At 40.0% G+C, this 20,194-nt stretch overlaps 1 protein-coding gene and 1 pseudogene across 1 annotated transcript in view; both read left to right on the plus strand.

The window, feature by feature from the left end:
- The window catches only part of Ca10 (carbonic anhydrase 10 (inactive)), a 508,909-nt gene that overhangs the window by 338,784 nt on the left and 149,931 nt on the right, over window positions 1-20,194 (plus strand). The gene's annotated exons all lie outside the window — the stretch shown is intronic.
- Window positions 196-278, plus strand: LOC147821016 (U2 spliceosomal RNA; annotated as a pseudogene).

Consider the following 20,194-nt stretch of genomic DNA (forward strand, 5'->3'; position numbering starts at 1 on the left):
ATTGTCCTACAAACAACTAAAGTTTATCCTTCTTTATGGCAGTATAGTACTCCACCATGTACATGTACTACATTTTCTTTATTCATTTGTTCATCTATTGGTGAACCAATAGGCCGCTTCCAAGATTTAGCTGTTATAGGTTGTGTTACTATAAACAGGGATGTGCATGGATCACTGTAATATAATGACTTTTTAATCACTTCTCGGCCTTTTGGCTAAGATCAAGTGTAGTATATAACAACTTTTAACTCTTTAGGAAACAGGGAGATAGATCTTTTGCAGAAGGGAAGAGGAACTAAGGAATGGAAGGGAAGGAGGGAAAGACAATGAAAAAAACAGAAGATGAGCTGTGTACATGTACCAACTCCCCACAATGAGTGCAGTCTTCATGTCCTGAAAACATGTACTAACAAAATACTTTTAAGTCACTCAATTAACTCAACATTTAATGGCTGTTTTCTTTTCCAAGTTCTGCTGTAGATGCTAAGAATTAAACTAGAAATAGGACAGCATTTGTTTCTGCCTGTTGAATTGTATGTTTTAATGAAAGGAAATAAGCGATACTTGTTGTTTAAAAGTCACAAAACAAGAAATGTAACCAATATAGATAAATATCCTGCATACTTTCAGATTCCATTCTATGGAAATGATAGGATGGCTGCAGCAGACATGTGAATGACAAGATACCCTGCCTCATGCTATGGCCTCACTGTCTGATCATGGACCCATTTTCTTTATTGAGTTATAAGATTAGAGGAAGTTGGACAGTGGCTCCTCTATCGCTTCAACCCTAGCACCTAATCAGACATCAATGTTTAATAAATAGTGGAGGAATCAATAGCTAACTCTTGATTAATCTTTACAGCAGCCAATACCTGAAATAACTCACCTGATTACCATTGTGATTACCAGTTCCTCAAGCCCCTGTCCCTCCCCACTGCCAAACCCAGCACTTGGGTCATAGGGTCATTCTGCCTCCATGCGTTTCTGCCCCACTGTCCCCTTATACCCAAACCTTGCCCACTGAAAGCCGCTTGTCTGTGAAACTTTGCCAGCTACCTCATGTGTCAGTCCTGCAGTACCCACTGCCAGTATCACATCGATGGCCTCAGTACCAGAAGGCCACAGAGAAACAACTGGATGTGGAGCAGAGAGCGTGTTAGCAAAGCCTCCAAAGACTTGATTTAAATTCTGGCTCTGGCACTGTCTTTCTGCAGGACATTCAACAAATCATTTAACCTTTCTGAATCTGTTTTTCACATCTGTTCAGTGGGCAAGCTTCCTTGAGATAAAAGGCTATATTTTTTAGGTGTGATTTACATACACCCATAAAAACTGTAGTGTATATAGTTTATCTCTCTAACCCTGACATCAAACAAAATGCCTGGCACACAATAGGTATTTATGAACATTTGTGGAATAAATGGATGGGAATGATAATATCCACCTTCATCAAAGAGTGCTTATGGGATAATGGATTTCTGGTAGCTAATGGGTAATATGTCAAAATAAACTGTTAGTTTTCATTCTTCCATTAGACTCTGTTTTTCCTCTATTGCTTTTGCCCCTTTCCTTTATACTGTTTTATTTTTATTTTCCCCACATTGTGCTACAGGAAATCCTGAATATCAACTTGGAATTTAATACAATTGTTTACTGGCTTAAAAATACAATGATGTTAGTAGTAGGGGGAACGCAATAGCTTTGAAAAATAGAAGACATTTAGAAAGGACACCTTTAAAATATTGAAAAAAATGTGTTTTGCCTTCAAAGATGTCAATTTTGAAATTATAAATATAGTGCATACTCATTAAAGAAAATTTGGGAAATATAGAAAAGTAAAAAGAACAACAAACCCTAATTCTCCTACCTAAATATAATCACTGTTGTTGTCTGAGTATATTTTATTTTATGATGTGTAATTTTACTTAGTTGAGACATAGTATATGTGCAGTTTTGTTCACTTTTCCCACTTAACATATCATAAGCACCTTCCAAGCTATTTTCTCACTAATGGCTACATTCTATTTCATCCAGTGGATCCACCATAGTTCACTTAGGCATTCCCTAACATTGGACCTTTATTTGCTTTCTGTTAGTTTATATTTTCAAAAACCCAAAGTTTAGAAAACAGAGATGTAGTTGTAAATCTGAAATTGCCTCCAGAATTTTTAGCTGGTAAAGTTATGCATGGTATTGGGAGGGGGGGCTTTCTTTCATCCAAACTGTATTGGTACAGGTTGAAAAGTCGGGGAAGGGGGAGAATGAAAAGAATCATACCATAGTGATATATGCACAGCCATGTTTATAGTGGCACAGTTTATAATAGCTAAAGCTTGCAAACAGCCCAAGTGCCCAGCAACTGGAAACTGGATAAAGATGTGCATATATATATATATACACATACAATGGAGTACTACTCAGCCATAAAGAATGAGAAACTAGGGACATTTAGAGCTAAATGGATGCATATTGAGGCCATACTCTTAAGTGAAATGAATAGGAGACACATGTGTAAATACCAAATAGTTTCTCTGGTGTGAGAAATTAAAAGTGTAAATAAGGATCAAAATGTATAATTGATAATGTGAAATAGGAAGAAAAAGTCTAAAGGGTTAGGGGAAGTGGGAGGGGCGGGGAAAGAAAAGAAGGGAAAGGGAAAAATATTAGAAAAGGAAAAAATGGAAACAAAGTCTTTGTTAATAGGGAGGGCAAGGGAATGGGGAAAAATAAGAACCAAGATGCATCATGTAAAGGTACAAGGTCCCAATGATGAATGCAACTGTATTGTATACCTAAAATGTACCAATAAACTTAATGAAAAAAAAAAGAAAGAAAAGTCAGGGAAAGAAGATTTCAGAAGTTAATTGGGAAATAACAAGCAAGTTGAGCAAATTGCCTAATCTCAACCCATTAGATAAGCATTTGCTGCAATACAAAATCTTGATGAATGCAATTAACACATTTATAAACTCTCTAAGAAACTTCAAGCGTTCCCTTTATTGACTGAAAATCAGCAGCTTTTTCAAGCAAAACTTATGACTGGGCCAACCTGTTCCCTGGGCTGTAGGGTTGCTCAGAAAATTCCCCAAACCTCACACTCCTGAGTCTAGTCTTACCTCTAAGACCTGTTGTGAATTGAAGGGAGCAGTCGATAGGGTATGGAAACGTTCTTTTTTTATTCAATCTACCGAACTATAAATTGCATTCAGAAATGTGCAAGATCATGAGAAGACAGCCTGTGGAAATTTTAAAGGTGTTTATACACCACCTCCTCCACTTACCTCCTCCCAAACCAAGACCTACAACATTTCCAGAACCCTGGACAGCTCCCGCTTGTCTTCCCTACCTGATCACCCTGTGGGCAGCCCCTTCATCTAACCACTACTCTATTCAGATCTCTATGGCTGTCCTCCTGTTCTTCAACTTCATGTACGTGAAACCCTTCCACATAGACTCTTCTCTTTACTTTTGGTCCGACTTTTTTTGCTCAATATTATGTAAGTTAAGCTTTACCAGTGCTGTTTTGTGAAACAAAATCTCATTCTTTTTCATTCTTGTGTACTATTTCATGTTTTTATTCTACCATGATTCCCTGAACCACAGATGGATATTTTTGTTATCTCTACTTTGTGGCTATTGTGAACAAAGTTGCTACGGACATTTTTTAAAGATGCCTTTTGGTAAACAGCAAATTAAGTTAATAAGTGTTTTTACAAGATAGTGATGAGAACAATGACCCAAGAGCTAGGGTGCTTGAGGTCTCTTTGGAGCTCTGCTCTTGACTATTGTGTGGCTTTGTGCAAATCATTTCTCATCTCTAATTCTAAATTCTCTCAACAATAAAATGAAGCCTTTTTGCTTGCTTTGTGCATTGCTTTCTGATTAGATATCTGTGCCATCTAAAGGAAAGTAATTCCATTTCTCTCCTTACTTGTAAAATAAAACAGTTGAGCCAAATACTCCACAAGGTCCCTTCTAGCTGCAAATTCCATGTTTTAAAAGAGCTTAGCATGGTGTGCATCCTAGAGTCAGTTGTGGCTTTCCATAGGAAAGGTCCAGATGTTCTAAATGTGACACTGTTTTCCAAAAGCCACTATCCAACAAAGGGATCTAGAAACAGAAGACATGGGTCTAAATCTCAGCCTTCACCTCCCACATGTGCCTTTGTTCCCTTATCTGTGAAAGGAGAATAATGAGATTTAACTCACCCCCCCGCAAGTCTTGTTCCTCAGCTTCCTCCAAAGCTCACAGCCCCACCCCCAAGAGACTCCTCCTGAATTGTACAACCTGGTGCCACCCACCAGCACCCAAGCCAGCACCCAGTATCTGACAGAGGCTCTGAAACTCTTTCCTGAACAAACGAAGGTACTTTGGAAACTAGGCACTGTTCTGGGAGTATTCGCTTCCACAATTATCACACATGTGGTAATGGAATGAAATCCCCAGGGAGGTTCATTTGTGCAACATGAAATTCTGCACTGCTTACCTGTACACTCCATCCTGCTGCTGCTAAAGGGATTCAAACATGCAGCCTGGCCTCAGCCCTGGAACAGATACATCATTCAATTCCTCCAGCATTTATTTCCTGAGCACCTGTTATTGCACCAGGTGTGGTGCCAGGTACTAAGTCTAGGAAAATAAATAGCACTTAATTGGGTTTTTTCTTTTTTCATTTTTATTTGTTTCCTGTGTTTTCCATTAATTTATTTATTCAGTGAGATTCCCCCCCCCTCCATGTGAGCCACCAAAGCTGTTGATAGCCTATAGGGGAGACAGACAAGCAAACAGATTATTAACAACTCCATCTAATTGGTTGTCTAATGGGAGTGTGAGTGAAGCCCTGTGAGATCTAAAGCTGGGATGTGGAGAAAAGCTCCCAGTGGAGTCCTTTATTCAGGACATAAGGAATGAGTAGATTCTGACCACTTAGAAGTAACTGCTTCTCTGCTTTGCCCCCTATAACTTCATGTCTACACAGTTGCTGAGAATATTTTTTAAATGAGCGTCAAAGCATAGCAAATTCCTGTGGAACAGTGACATTGGGAGCACAATCCTGCAATTGACTAAAATTCATTGATTTGTGCATTTCCCATGAGCGAAGACCTTTGTGATATGTAAATTATACTTCTGCAAAACTATTTTTAAATGTTTCTGTGAAACTTTTGAAAAATATTAGTGCTTGGACCCTACCTACCCTGGAGCATCTGATTAAATAGAGCTGGGGAGGAGCCCAGGACCCCCTAAGTTGTAAATCTTTCCAGTCAATTCTGATGTACAGCCTCAACTCAGAACCACTGCTCTGCCTCATCACCCTGCTTATTGCCTTGGCAACGTAATTAAATAAGTAATTATCTTATTTACTCAATTGTGTACTTGGTTATTGCCCTTCACATGCATTTTGCAGCAGAAGCTACCTAAGGGGAAAGTCTTTTACAGGATCTCCTTTGACACTCCAGTACCTAGCACAAAGTAGCTGCTTCATATATGCTTTATGGAAATAGGAGGCCACGTGGAGGATGGAGGAGAAGTCCCCACTGAGGCACAGAGAGGATAGGGCATATTAACACAGTATGTTTGCCGCAGTGCTGTCTAGACTGGCAAACACAGCTGGAACTAAGATGTTTCTGAAAAATGAATCCTCAGCCAGTGCTAGAAGAAACTACTGTGGCCCTGGCTCCAAGGAGGTGGTCACACAGCTCAGAAAAGCAAGGTGGAAAGATCCCAGACACAAGAAATATAAGTGTATAGAACAGGAATGGAGAGTTAGAGAAAGTGATGTCTCTCCCTTCCCTAGCTCTTCACCCTCAGAGTGGAAAAATTTGCAATTGAGGAATTTAAGATTATATGGCAATACAAAGGTTGCAGAACATGCTATAAAAGCCTGTATGAATGTTTTTTCCACTTGCTATGATAGAACAACAAAAATACATTTCTAAATAATAAAAATAAGAAGACCACATCTGTGTGAAAACTGGAGTGCAATTAGAAACAGGCTTAATTCAATGAGGAAAAAACAAAATATTCAACTTGAGGTCCAGAACTGGCCATGAATGAGAGCAAAGGGGAAGATCCAGTAGACACAAATAGGAGTCCAGGATTGGGAAGGGGGAAAGCACAAGGTACATAAGATGGAGTGGGACTTTTCCATAGCTGAGCAGAGGGTAACTGCCTTTCTTTTCTGCACATGTGACTGCAATGTGTCTTGCCACACCCTAGTCCCCTGCCTTGGAGAAGCTGTTTGTGATGGTCCATGCTGCTGAAGACTGCTTGGACTGAACCTTCAGAACCAGGAATGTAAGAAGGGTAGCTAATGACCAGCTGATCTCCCGAACAGAGTTAATGAATACAGTCCCATGTGTTATGCTTTGGAGCCTGTCAGCAACACATAGTGATATTAGTATAGTTGACAGTCAATCACCTATGCTAAGAGTTAAATAACAGAACTGCTGGCTATTTCCAGCAACTGTGATATCACAGAAAACACTTCTATTTTCTATGCCTGGGAAGTCTGCATGCAGACCAGCACAAAGATGTGTAGGATTATAGATATATCAGCTAAGAACAATAAGTTTCCAATACAGCTGTTTGTTGTAAAGTATAATTATCTGATTTCTCAAAAAAGCATGCCCACTCACCTTAGGTTTCCCGGTGGAATTGCAGTGTAGACTTTCAGTGTCCATAAACTAAAAGCATGCAATTTAAATACATAGCAGGCTAAATTTAAGTCCAAGAAGAGGTCAATGAACACTACAAAGATTTTATGTTATTCTTAAAAATTACTCACAAATTATAACAAGTATAACAGCAGTCAGTGAAAGAGTAGCCTGCCTACACAAAGTCCATTTGCTCCTCAAAAGAAATATAAACAGGAGAATCCCTTACGCTTTGTTAAGGAGAATCTGACAATGTTTTTCTGTTTTATAAATCTGATTTCATGGACATGTGACATTCAACCAATTTGTTGTGAGGATAAAAACATACTTTCTCTGAGGACAGGTAAACTAAATACTGAATCCATTCAAGTGTGATTATGCCATCATATTCATCAGGGTAAACTGTTTAGCAAAGATTCTCTGCCAGGCAGAAAGGAGTTAAACTGTACTGGACACCAAAGACAGTGTTTTCTCTGCCTCCCACCAAACTTCATGTCTCTCCATATTTTTATGATATATCTCTTTATTTAAATTTTTTTTCTCAGTGATGTCTTTTTAATTTTCAGTTTCAGGTCCTGCTTATACTTTTTAATTTTTTATTTTAATGTAATACAAGTAGATATTAATAAAGAAAATATAAAAGCTGTTCTATGAAAACAATTTTTCATAACAAAAATTATTAGAGACTAACAACGGTAAATACACCATGTATCATGATCTGAAAAGAATATATTTTCAGTTGCTAATCTATCTCTCAGCTCATTTCCTAATAATACTATACTGTTTTTTTGCATAAAACATTTTAATTATTAACAAAGTATCTCACACTCAAGATAATTTTGAACAATTTCTTCCTACTTCACAATATCTATTATGTTTTTGGTCCTTATTTACACCCTCCATATTTGAAGCACATGAAAGAAATGTGTCTTTTGTGGAATACCTTGAGATTTTAATGCTTCTACTTTTCATGACCACTATAACTGTTCCCAAGAAGGTCCTGGCTCACCCTAATACAGAGATGCACCAGCCAGTTCAGATATCTGCCAAGGTTCTGTTGTCAGAATCTGCAAAGGAGACAAAGAGAACCATTGGAAACAGAAATGTAGACAGAGCTAGGTCAAACGGAAGAACAACTGTCGAGTCTTGAGAGGCAAAAATGTCCTGATCGGGGAGCTGTGGTTCTGGTTCTTTTATCTCCTCATTTATAGAAATTTGTACTTAGGAATATGCTTGACATTGGAGGAGATAATCTCAGAAAGCACATGGAATTTTTAAAAGTCACTATTGAGAAGACTAATCTAGCATTCAGTATGTACCAAGCACCATTCTAAAAATTTTATAAGAACCACAACTCACAACAACTCTGTAAGATAGGCATTGATTAATATGAAGAGACTGAAACATAGAGAGGTTTAATCACTCTGTCAAGATCACACAGCCAGTAAGTATCCAAGCTAAGCTTTGAACCAAACAACCCAGTGCCTGGACCGTCACAGGAGATTCAACCACTACTGTACAATTCACATAAAATACAATGTGGGAAGAAAGTTTCTTTCCTTGTCTTTGTTTTGCCTGCTTTTTATTCTCTGACAAAAGGAAATGGTAGATTGCAGTTTAGTGACTTACAGCTCCATTTGTGGCAAAAGTTAATAAAAAAAAACAAGAGAAAAGTAAATTTAATTAGTTCACTGGTAATTATTGTCTGACTAAATTATACTTTAAAATTTAATATACCAATCACTACTTAATTAGCAAACCAAGTAGAGGATAGTCTTATGTTCCTCACTAGATAAAAATTGGCTAATAAGCATTGTGTAGATTTTGACTTCTCCAAAACGGGGTTTTTCTTTGCTTCTTCCTCCACACACACCATCCTTTCCTGCAACATCACCATCAAAATGAAAGGAGAAATAAACCAAAGATGATCCAGGACTTCAAAATCCCAGAAACCTTCCACTGTAGGACTGGATAGGAGAGAGCAAGTGGGAACGGAGATCTGGAATCCAGAGCTTGGAGAGAAGAGACAGTAAGGACCGGGCTCCATCTCCAGCTGAGCCCTGGATACAGCAGGCTGGGCAGGACAGAGGCAGGGGCCAGTGAGGTCCAGTCCAGCTGCCATTGTGGAGCAGTGATGCTTAGAGAAGGAGGATGCATCCCAGGCAGATGAAGGCAGAGCTGTTTCTGCTGCAGGGCAGAAAACCTAGCCTCACCAGCTTCTCAGGCCCCAAACTGGCCCACCTTCCTGAACAGCTTCCAGCCACACTGCCAACTGCCTATAATCCAGAGAGGTGAGCATTGTCTATCTTCTAGGGGTCTCAAGGGATGTCAGGGAAGGAACGAGAAACAGGACTTGTATCACATGAGGCTAACTCCCCATTGAAACCAGGGGTAGCATGTTAAGCCTGTGACCAGAGCATGACTGGACACAACTGACAGGATCCTGAGATCTTTGCGTATGAGTCTTCCTGTCTGCTGTCTTCACTGAATATGAAGAAGGCTGTTTTATTGCTCATGGTGCAGGGATGGGTCATCTAAATATGAGCAGAGGCAGGACACAGAGGTGACTCAGTTCCGTGGCAGCAGGAGTAGCTTGCAGAGCTGACTGTTGACTGTTAGATATCATGTCCTACTGAGCAAAAAACGAATGTGCCAAGGTCCTTCTTCACCACAACTGTCAGCATCAATCTGCCCATCAACTGGAGGTGTGGACGCTGCTGAATCTAGGATCTGCAACTTCCTCTGACTTTAGCTTTAATCCCCAGACGCTCTTTGGCACACATGTAGGAAGCACTTTTTCCCCCTCAGGTCCTAGGAATGAAATCCTCCAAGCAGAGCCAGCAGTGCTCAGTCAGGTCGGTGTGGAAGCACTGGCCTGAGAAAGAGTTTTCTCACATGGAAAGCATCTTGCTTCTGCAATATCAGACACTGATTCTGCTGAGCATTTATGAGGATCACATGAGTTAAAATATGCAAAACCCTTGGGAACAGTGCACCATACAAAGTGAGCACTGTTTAGGGAATCACTTGATATCATCATTCCTATTTTGAGAAAATGAGATTCAGAGAAGTTTAGTAAATTGGCCCACTGTCATGTGGTGAGAAACAGAACCAAGACTGATACCAGATGTGCCTCGCTCCAAATCCTTCCCTTTTAGGAGTCTGTCTCCCTGCAATGAGATTAATGAGAAGTTTTAGAACAAGCATAACTCAACCCTACTCCTAGCCCCAGTTAAGACCATGGAGAGATGCAACCAATAATGGCACACTTTCCATCTGAAGTGCTGAAGTAGCCTCAGAATTCTCCCAACACTGTATGCCAAGAAGTCACTTCCAGTGTTCGGCACCCAGATGAGTAATGGAGCTCTTGGGAATTGTTCTCTGAGCAGTGTCTTCAGTAGGGCTGTAATTGAGACTTCACAAAGACGATCTCACACATTTTAAATCCAAGCACTGCTATGAGAATCACCCACCTCGCACACCATAATCAGAGATTTCAAGGTGTCCCTGCGTCAGATACCTTTCATAAAGCAAGTGTTGCCTTGCATGCAAATGATTTCCTAGTTCACTATAATTTTTGTGAGGTTATACTGTAAGCTGGGAACCATCCAAACCCAAATAGCAACCCCAGGAGAACTGTAGTAATGTTGACATGGCCTCCACAATGCTTTTCACAGCTCTGTGTCTAGACATTGTTTCTGAGGAACAGTGCTTGCAATCACTCTTTTAATTCCCTTGGCCCACAAGAACAATGCTACACCTCCTGTGAGGCTCATGTATATGGAACGTAGGACTGAAGAGCTTGGCTTCATTTCTTTCCTTTCGTGTGAAAATTAGAAAGCATACTCATCCTGTTCAGACAGTGCATGAGAGCCTGCCGACAATGAAGCTCTTCTATCTTTCCTAGATGAGGCTGGTAAATTGCAAGAGGGAGAAGAGAACTCTCTGAGGCCCCCAGAGGACCTGCAGACTCACAGACAGCCCAGAGACAGACGGGCAGTGCTTTGTTTCATTCCACTATCTGTCAGTCAACAGCTCCAACTGCTTGTCACCCATACAAAAGTGGACACGTGTCTGGTTTTTCCACTCTCTCATCTGTGCAAGCTGCCATCACCAGGGGCCAGATGTCTCGTGCCACAACAAAGTGCTCTCCTTGTTTATCCCAGTCGCATCCTGTCGTGGGAGAGAAAAAGATGCCTGATGAAGTCTGGGAACAAAAATGACCTCAAATGTCTGAGGAAAAGGCAGGAACATTGCCTGCTCAGGCTTCTGTTCCGACAAACAGACATGAGATGTTCAGGTGTTCAGGGACCCCTGGGAGAGGGTAGAAGGGGTGTGCTGGGGCAGATCGGACCAGGGAGAATAAGCACTTCTCCTGGGCATACCTGTTGAGTTAGGTGGAGGCCGAGAATTAAGAATGGGTGCCCAAAAACCTATTAATCTAAGAAAAATGTGTGAACCTAAAAATTGAATCTGAAGACAAAGATTTACTCAGTTGAATAGATTCAACTTCAGATGCTACTAAGATTTTTTTCATACATGCCATATTTCATTGATTCCAAGATGTTTTTCTACATTTTAACATCTCTGAAATTAGGATACATATTATAATTGATGGCCTGTCATGGCTTGCTTGGTAATGCTTCTTACTTTCTTGGTGGTGTATTAAATAATGGTGCCTCTTGCAATCCATAGCATCATAAATTTTATAAAGTATGCTTAGCATAGCCAAGTACTATGCTGGGGACCTTTATGGAAATTATATCATTTAATCCTTTCCTTTTGTAGAAGGAGTACTGAGATGCCACAAAATGTATCCATTTAAGTGTATACTTCAATGCTTTTTGTCTGTTTACAGATTTGTGTAACCGTCACCACAATTATACATTTTGTCTCTTCATAGAGATCCTATATTCATTGAAAGTCAGCCCCATTTCACTCCAACCCACGTAGCCATAGATAACCATTAATTTACTTTCTAGTTCTATAGCTTTGTCCATTCTGGACATTTCATATAACCGGAATTGTAGCCTTCGTGGCCCATCTGTTTTCTTTCACTTAACATAATGTTTTAAAAGTTTGTCTGTATAAACATAAATATTTCATTCCTTTCATGGTTAAATATTCTATTTCATGGGTATGCTACATTTTATTTATCATTCACCAGCCGATGGACATTTGGGGTACTCCCGTTCTGGCTATTATGGATAATTATGCTGTAAACATTTAAGTCTTTGTGTTGGATGTATTTTTATTTCTCTTTGATGGATATGTAGGAATAGAATTTCTGAACCAAATGGTAACTCTACAGCTGGGGTGTAATTCAGTGGTAGAGCAATTGCTTAGCACATACAAAGCCCTATGTTTGGTCCCAAGGCTTCAGGAAAAAAATAGTAATACTCCATTTAACACTTGGAGAGACTACCAAAATGTTGTCCAAAGTAGCTGGACCAGTTCACATCCCTATCAGCAGAATACAAGGGTTCTAGTTTCTCCACATCCTCATCAACACTTGTAATTATCTGACTTTTTTATATTAGCCATTCTAGTGGATATGAAAAGACAGCTCATTGTGGTGTTAATTTGCATTCCCCAATGACTAATGACATTGAGCATCTTTTCATGTTTATCAGCCACCTGTATATCTTCTTTGGAGAACATTTGTTTTTTACAAGACTGAGCCTTTATCATAGTCTAATCATGTGTGAGACTGATTGGATTACTGGCTCCAATTCTTCACTCTGCTACATATCCATATCTTCACCAAGTAATTTGATAGTACTCTCTCGCTCTGACTTTGAACTTGGTCACATAACTTGCTTTGGCCAAGAAGATGTTAAAAGATTTTGTCCAAGGGATGCTAGTGACAGATGAGACTTGTGGAGCAAAGCCAAGTTTCCCTGTCTTCTCAGCCAAAGCTATGCTAGATCAGCCAATAGCCAGTCAACCCCAGGCAGGGAAGCAAACCCAGAAAGTCTAGCAGAGCTGTCTAGATGACTTACAGCTCACCACAGACACATCGGCAAACCTAGACCAGATCACCAGAGCCCAAAAGACTCATGAGCTCAATGTTTATTGTTACCTGCCAACTGAAGATTCATGGTTGTTTATTTTCCAGCATTGTTATGGGACTAGATAACTGGTAATGAAACAGTATTTTAAGAACTGAGGAAAGAAATATGAAAAACACAGTTCCTGCCTTCAAGGGACCATAATGCATTAGGGAAGGAAGAAAAGTACCAGAAAGTCACAGTCTAATTCAGTCTGTGCTATGACAGATATCTGAGCAAGTCTTTGACCAGGTGGCTATAACCACCCATTTTTCAAACAGAAACTTTCAGAGTTTGAATGACAAAGCTTCCTAGCTCCTCCCCTGGTTTCCCCACCTTGCATATTTGACAGTCTCCTTTGCTGCTCACTGAAATGTATCTTGTACCCACATCATGTTCTTCCTGGAGCCATTAAAAATGTTTGGTGATGCGCAGACTTGGCATAAATTTTTAATTATGAATCTTCGTTGTCCAAATTAGTGTACTAGCAGAACTTTAATTAAAAGTTTGCTGTTTCATATTCCTCCCAAGTTCTGCCTTAATAAAATGGTTTCCTTTCCTTCCAAGTCTGTGCCTTTAGCCTCCTCTGGCCCCTCTTGCCTTTTCCTTGAAGAAGCATTGTGGGTTGGCCATACTTTGGCTTCACATTAGTGACAATGCATCTTAAAGCCAATTTTTAAAAAATACTTCTCACACTGCATAAATTTTTACGTTCAAGACTTCTATGTTGACACTTTATCAAACTTTTTATTTTCACTATGATTGGCACAAGCCTAAAAAATAACTTAAGCTAAATCTCTAAAATAGATTTATTTTCTCTCTTTCTTTTCTGAAGTTCTAAAACAGCCCCTTCAAAATAGTCACAAATAACTCTTAGCAGGGATATTACAACCCCGGGACTTTATCTATTTTAGTGATAGAAATAGACGCTTTTGAGCATTTGAGGAACGCTATGAATCTTCGTGTCAAAAACATGTACAGACACCTATATACCACAATATTCATATATTCTCAGAGGCTGGTCCCCAAAATCTTAGGATTTTTCAAAAACTTTGAGATATCAGGACTAACAGATTTATGTTACAAAGGGAACATATGCCTCCAATGGAAAACAGAGTTAGATGAAATATTTTTGATCAATAACATGCTTGCCTAGCCAAGTGTACATGTGTTAGAGAAAAATAGGAAGGGAATTTTGCTCATCAGTAAGGGACAAAACAGTGTGCATTGTGAGAAAGCATAAGAAGTCAAGGGATTTGCTTCTTTTCTGATAGTCCTACCTCTTCAGGAGGCTTTTTCCTGACTCAAAGTAAGTCATTCCTCTCCCAGGGCCATTGTGTCTTCTTTGATAAAAATTTCAGGAAGGCATGTATATTTGAACTGTGATCATCGGCTACTACATGCTACTCTGTGGATGCATGCTAAGCTAGTATAATCAAGTCATTTGGAAAATTGTCAAATATAGATGTTTACCATTTTCCTTTTTTATTTTTATGTGAGGAAAGAGGAAGGTTTACCTCTAGATATTCTGATTCTGTAGGTCCAGGTTGGATCCCAGGAGACTGTGTTTTCTAAAAGTGCCCCAGGTGGTCAGTAGGCATGGTCAAGTTTAGAATCCACTGGATTAAATGATCCTTGAGTCAGGTCCCATCCACGCCACCACTTCATGAGGCAGGGCTTGTGTATGTATATGGGTATGCGTGCCATCATTTGGAATGGGTGAGAGAGTTTGGTCCTGGGAAATCCACAGAAACTGTAAGACTTTGCATACAGCGGTCAGCTGCATATCCACTTTTACGATGCCTGTATGCTTTCAGTATCTACCCTATTCCTGAGTTGCCTGTGCCAACCACCAATAGCTGGCACTACCCATGCCAAACCTACCTGCCTCTCTGATGCTGGAGATGCAACCTAGAGCTGTACACATGCTCTCTGGGGCTGGCTTCCTTCTGAAGGGCAGCTGTTCTGGCAGAAACAGTTGGCAGATGGTCTATGGCTAGAAATTTTAGTGTACCTGAGAAACTTTTGGGGAAGAAAACAGAATAGCTTCAAAGATGAGGCTAATGATTGAATCAGTGTTAGCAATATCACCATACTCATCTTTACAGATGTCCATGCCATGTTTTATATTAAAAAAATGTGCCAACGTCAAGCTGTGGGAGTTGACCTTGCAGTGACCTCCCTGTGCCTTGGTGGCTTTTGTGAAAGTAGCAGTGTTTTTGGCGTGAATGCTGGACCCTTGGCTATGGACACATCTTCAGGTGGGTGGATGGGGAAGGGGGTGAAATGAGAGGTGCTACATTGTAATTAGGAGAATGGCTTCCCTGATGTGAAGAGGGGCCCAGAAAAAACCCAAAGCAACACAGCTTTATGGCTATTGCAGTAAACTTAGTTTTAACCCCAATCTAGAGGGATCTGAGATTCATAAATTTTGCTTGAATCACCCATAAAAGATTAAGATTAGAGAACACTAAGTCTTTTCATTTATTTGTTGCTTCAACTCCTTCTCATCTTCCTCACCCCACAGGATATAGGCTTTTTCTACATAGTGCCCTAGAATGACTCTAGACAATGCAGACATGAATCTGCATTCCCCGGGATTGAGGGGATCACACTGGTCCTCTTTGATGTCTGTCTCCGCGTGGTCTCTGCATCCTCTATGGAGATAGCATTGGCCTGTGAGAGGGGAGGAGAGTGAACTCTGGTCAGGCTCTCTCTCTAACTTCTGTGGGATCTGGGTTAGGCACCTCCCATTTGAGGGATTTGAGTGGATTCTTCTAGGAGGAAAATGGGATTGAAACAAGTTGTATGATGCCTTCCATCTGAAACGTCTTCCATCTGTAACTCCATGTTCATGATCCAACGGATGATGGCCTTAGGAAAGAAGGTCAAGAACAAAGCCATCTGATGATACGAAGAACAGTGACTGAAAATTCAGCACCCCTAACTTCTCGTCCCACTGCTGCCATGGACTAGAAACTTCTGTCCATTTCCAGACTGTAGGTTCCCACTTTGTAAGATAAATAGGCCTGGCTTCTAGGAGACTGTTTTGCCTAGATTTTCTTCTGCTTTGTATTCTCCTCCACTCCTATCTACTGCCAAAGCAGGGAAGGCCCAACTTGACACATTCAGAGCATTAGCACAAGTCCACACTTGCTCCTTCCTACAACCATCCAGGGTGGCGCTGCCCTGGGACCATGAGTGTGGATGAGAGCCACACATAGGTCACCTTGTGCTTCCCAGGGGTCAGCCCTGACCTCTGTCAGCACTGGACAGATCCAGAAGAAGCTAATTTTACTGAGGGCACTGGGGTCCTCTACCTCATAGGGGAAGCTGATGCCAAGAAACAGACCTGCACCAAAGGCACCTTTGTTTTGTTAACAAAAAACAAAACCTCAGCCACCCACTATCCTTACAGCAACTGTGTTCCAGTCCTGTAACTGTTCTGGCTGAGTAGGTGGGAAAAGCTTTTTGGTTTTTTTCTCTTTGGCAAAAAAAAAAGTCTTTCCAACACATGTAACTCTATTGTTCGGCTTGGCAGTTGGAACACACTGGTGACAATGGAGTTGATTTTAGATGGCTATGGCTCTCCCCTTGCCTCACCATCACCATTCTGGGTTGTTGGTCCTCACTGATCCATGGTATGATGCCAGAGACAGCTCTGAGTATGGAGCCAGCCCAAGAAATCTCCCAGAAGTGCATTTATGGAAAGAAGAAAGAAAATGAGCATTTCCTGAGCAGCTGCTGTCTGTGAGACTGTGGGCAGGGTCCTCTGTACATATTCTACCTTCCCACCCACACAGTGAAGCCTTGTGCTGTCCTTTTACACAAAATGAAACTGAGCTAGATAGAGGTGAAGACTTTAGGAAAATCTGGTAGCTGAACACAGGTCTTTCTAGATACTATCCTGCATAATTGCCCTATGTTCTCCATTATTTACTTCTTGCCCAAAAAAGAACTAGCAAAACCAGTTCTGGTCAACTGAAACAATTTCCTTCCAGCTAGATTCAGAATCCTATTATGAGTTATAATATCTAAAGGAAATAAATTAGTGCATCCACACAACTCTGCACTCCCATGTTTATCCCACCACCACTCACAATAGCCAAGAAATGGAATCATCCCAAGTGTTCCTCAATGGGTGAACTGAAAAAGAAAATGTGGTCCATGTACACCATGGAATGCTCTTCAGCCTTTTAAAAGAATAGAATTTCCTGTAATTTGCAGCAACTTGGCTGAACCTGAAGGATGTGTTACATGAAATAAGCATGGACATACAAGTACCACATGATCTCACTCATATGTAGAATTTGAAAGTTAACTCATAGAAGTAGAATGTAGAAGAGTGCTTACCCAAGGCTAGGGAGGTAGAGGGAGGAAGGATGGGGAGAAACTGACGAAGGGGTACAGTTAGATAGAAGGAATTGGTTCTGGGGTTCTTTTGCATAGTAAGAAGGCTAGGGTTAACAATAATCCATTGTATATTTCAAAATAGCTAGAAGAGAAGTTTTTGAATGTTCTCATCACAGCAAAATGATAAGCGTTTAAGATGATAGATTTATTAACTACCCTGATATGATCATTGTGCAACGCATATATGTAGAAAACATCACACTGTTCCCCTAAATTATTGACAATTATAATGTGCCAACCCTAAACGCATTTTTTTCAAATAACTACATAAGTAAGTAAACAAATCCTATTTAAAATGAAGAGTTTTGATGTTTTAAAAACTCTCTCAAGTATTTTGCCTTATTGATGTGGAGGGACACTTGGTTAGGCTGTGATCAATAAAATTACTTCTATATTTTTCTCTTTGCTTTTCCACTCTATTGTAAATTTCTCATGTTTATCTTTGAAACTCCAACAACCTCCATTCTAGTGCCTTTCTCAGAGGTCCTAAACAAATATTTGTTGAAAGAATGAGAAAATTTATGACATTGCATATTATATTTAGTGTGTGTATACATTTAATATATATAATATGGGATACTTGGTTTTATTTATTTAATATCAATTATTAAATACTATGCAATTAAATTTAAGAACCCTGCTTTAATAGGAGGGGGTTTCTTAGAGATATAAATTAAAGTTAATAAAGTATAGTGAGATAACATCTACCAACCCAGGAGTGAAATGACCTAGTCTCCATTTTCATCTTTGCCATCAATTATTGATATGATCTTGAGCCAAGTGTGTAACATCTCTGAACTCCATCTTCTAAAGGGGCTTTTCTGGTCACTTTCCTTACAGCTTTGGCACCTGTGTCTATATTTGCAGATGCCCAAGCTGCATTATGCCCTATTTACAGGCTCAGTTTTCTTTTCTTAACAATGGAACCAGAAACAAACTAAGAACATACATTTTCCTCTCATGATTCTCAAGAAATTCAAGGCAACTGGTGTAATTAACTTCTCTCCGTGGGCCTCGTGAGCCTTAACAAAACCCTAGCAGAACAGCAGTTGTTTTAATTTGCAAATATCAGTCCTGTCTAGTTCAATTCAGCCTCCTTCCAACCAAGTACCTGGCATCTGTTGACTTCACAGAGGTGGGTTCCACAGTCACTGTTTGCTGCTTGATATATTGTGTACAAAGAGAAAAAAACTCTGGAAAGCAAATCCCCATCAGATTGCCTTGGATGTGCAGAGTCTGAGAGGGCCCGGGCATTCAAAGGCAGATGGAGGCACAGCAGGTAGATAAATGATCTCCCCTCACTGAATGAATGGTTGACAAAGAAAGGTCAGAAATGAGATCCTCAGGAAAGAAAGCACAAGGAACACCAAACATCTGTCTAAACAACACAAAGGGAAAAGAAATTGTCTTTCCTCCACAGATACCATGTGAATCTGTGCACTAATTTACCAGTCACCAGCTGCTCACTATTTCTACTGTCCATTGTGCACAAGACAAGTTCATTACCATGCCACAGCAAATTTCTCCGCATTCCACCTGAGTCAAATGACACTTATCCATCTATCATAGCCAGTAGTTTTGACACAGGGGAAAAACCTGGTTTCTGTAGGGTCCCCAGTCTTCCAGGTGATCGTATGGTAAATTTGCAGCAGATTAAAGAAGACTGGGGATTATGGTTCTAGCCTTGGCCCATTATTCAGTTTTGTTGCAATCTGTAATCTTTCTTTGCAACCAACAGTGGTTTCTGGACTTTAACATGTATAGTTCCTGTGGCTAACCCACGGGGGCAGACAAATAATCCAAGACCCAGTGCCACCACAAGAAACCACAACCACATGGTTTCCATAACAGGTATCTTGTTTTTGTTTGGTTGACTATTTCCCACTAATCCAATAGAAGTTATCAGGAAATCTAGGCACTGTAAGAAGTTCATGGCACTGCATCCTCTCCACTGCCTTTTACCCCAAGTTAATTTAAACCATGATGAAACAATTCCTATTGCTTCCATTTAGATGTAAGGCATGCTAGGTTCTCAGGATGGGCCACAGAAAGAGAAAAAAGATGAAACAGCATAGAAAAGCAGTAAAGTGACTGGAGTAATCAATTTCTCTCCATGGATAGCACTAAAATCCTTAGAAGGAAAGCATTTCCTTGAAGACCTCTTCCATTAACAATGGGCAAACTTGTGCGGGTTATTTGAACTCCTGAACTTCTTTTTCCTCTTGAGTAAAATGAAGGGGATGGTAATGTGCACCTTATAGTGTTGCTTTGAGGATTAAAATTCCATACGAGTTGGAGATTATGGGCCAGGGATTTAGCTCAGTGGTTCCGCCGCCTCCTTCGCAAGCACAAGGACCCGAGTTCGATCCCTGCTACCAAAAAAAAAAAAAAAAAGAGTTGGAGATTATATTCAAACTACAAAGAGCTATATAAAAATATTATATTGCTACAGACATAATAATAACAGTTGGACAAGTCATTGCTCGTTGCTAAAGTTCACTCACATGTGATTTATGACTCCTTGCTGCATAATACAGAGCAGCCTTTCCATTGGATCTGTGGTGCTTGATGCTTATTTTCCTATTTTTTCCTTTCTCAAACAGATGAAAACATAACAGCAACCAGTCAATTTACTTTTGATTTGAAAATAACAGCATGTCACAATGATAGTTTTACACAAATCCAGCATCAGAGACTGGATTTCTACACTAAGCTTAATTCATTAATTTAGTCTTTGCTTCCTGTTTAAGTGAATTGCCTTCTCATAATGTAGTTATTCTGACAAACATATGCTGTCAGCAATCTTCTATTACTCAAGTAATTGGAAGCTGTTAAGTGAGATTTGATTATAACCAGCTATCATCACAGGCCCTCTGCTTGTTATTAGGTTTGTCAGGTCCTGTCTCAGCAATTACTGAGCTTCTGTTTTGTGCACAGGAAAGGAGACTGTAAAGGAGAAAAGCTTTTGAAAACAAACAGAATCGGCTCTGTTCCTGGCTCCGTTCTTTGCTATATTCATCATTTGGAGCAAATTCCTTAATCTCTCTAGATCTGTTTTCTCTTTAGTAAAATTGG

The sequence above is a fragment of the Heterocephalus glaber genome, unplaced genomic scaffold (genome assembly GCF_053883595.1).
Source record: "Heterocephalus glaber isolate CG9 unplaced genomic scaffold, H.glaber_assembly_v1.0 deba00001773, whole genome shotgun sequence".
NCBI lineage: Eukaryota > Metazoa > Chordata > Mammalia > Rodentia > Bathyergidae > Heterocephalus > Heterocephalus glaber.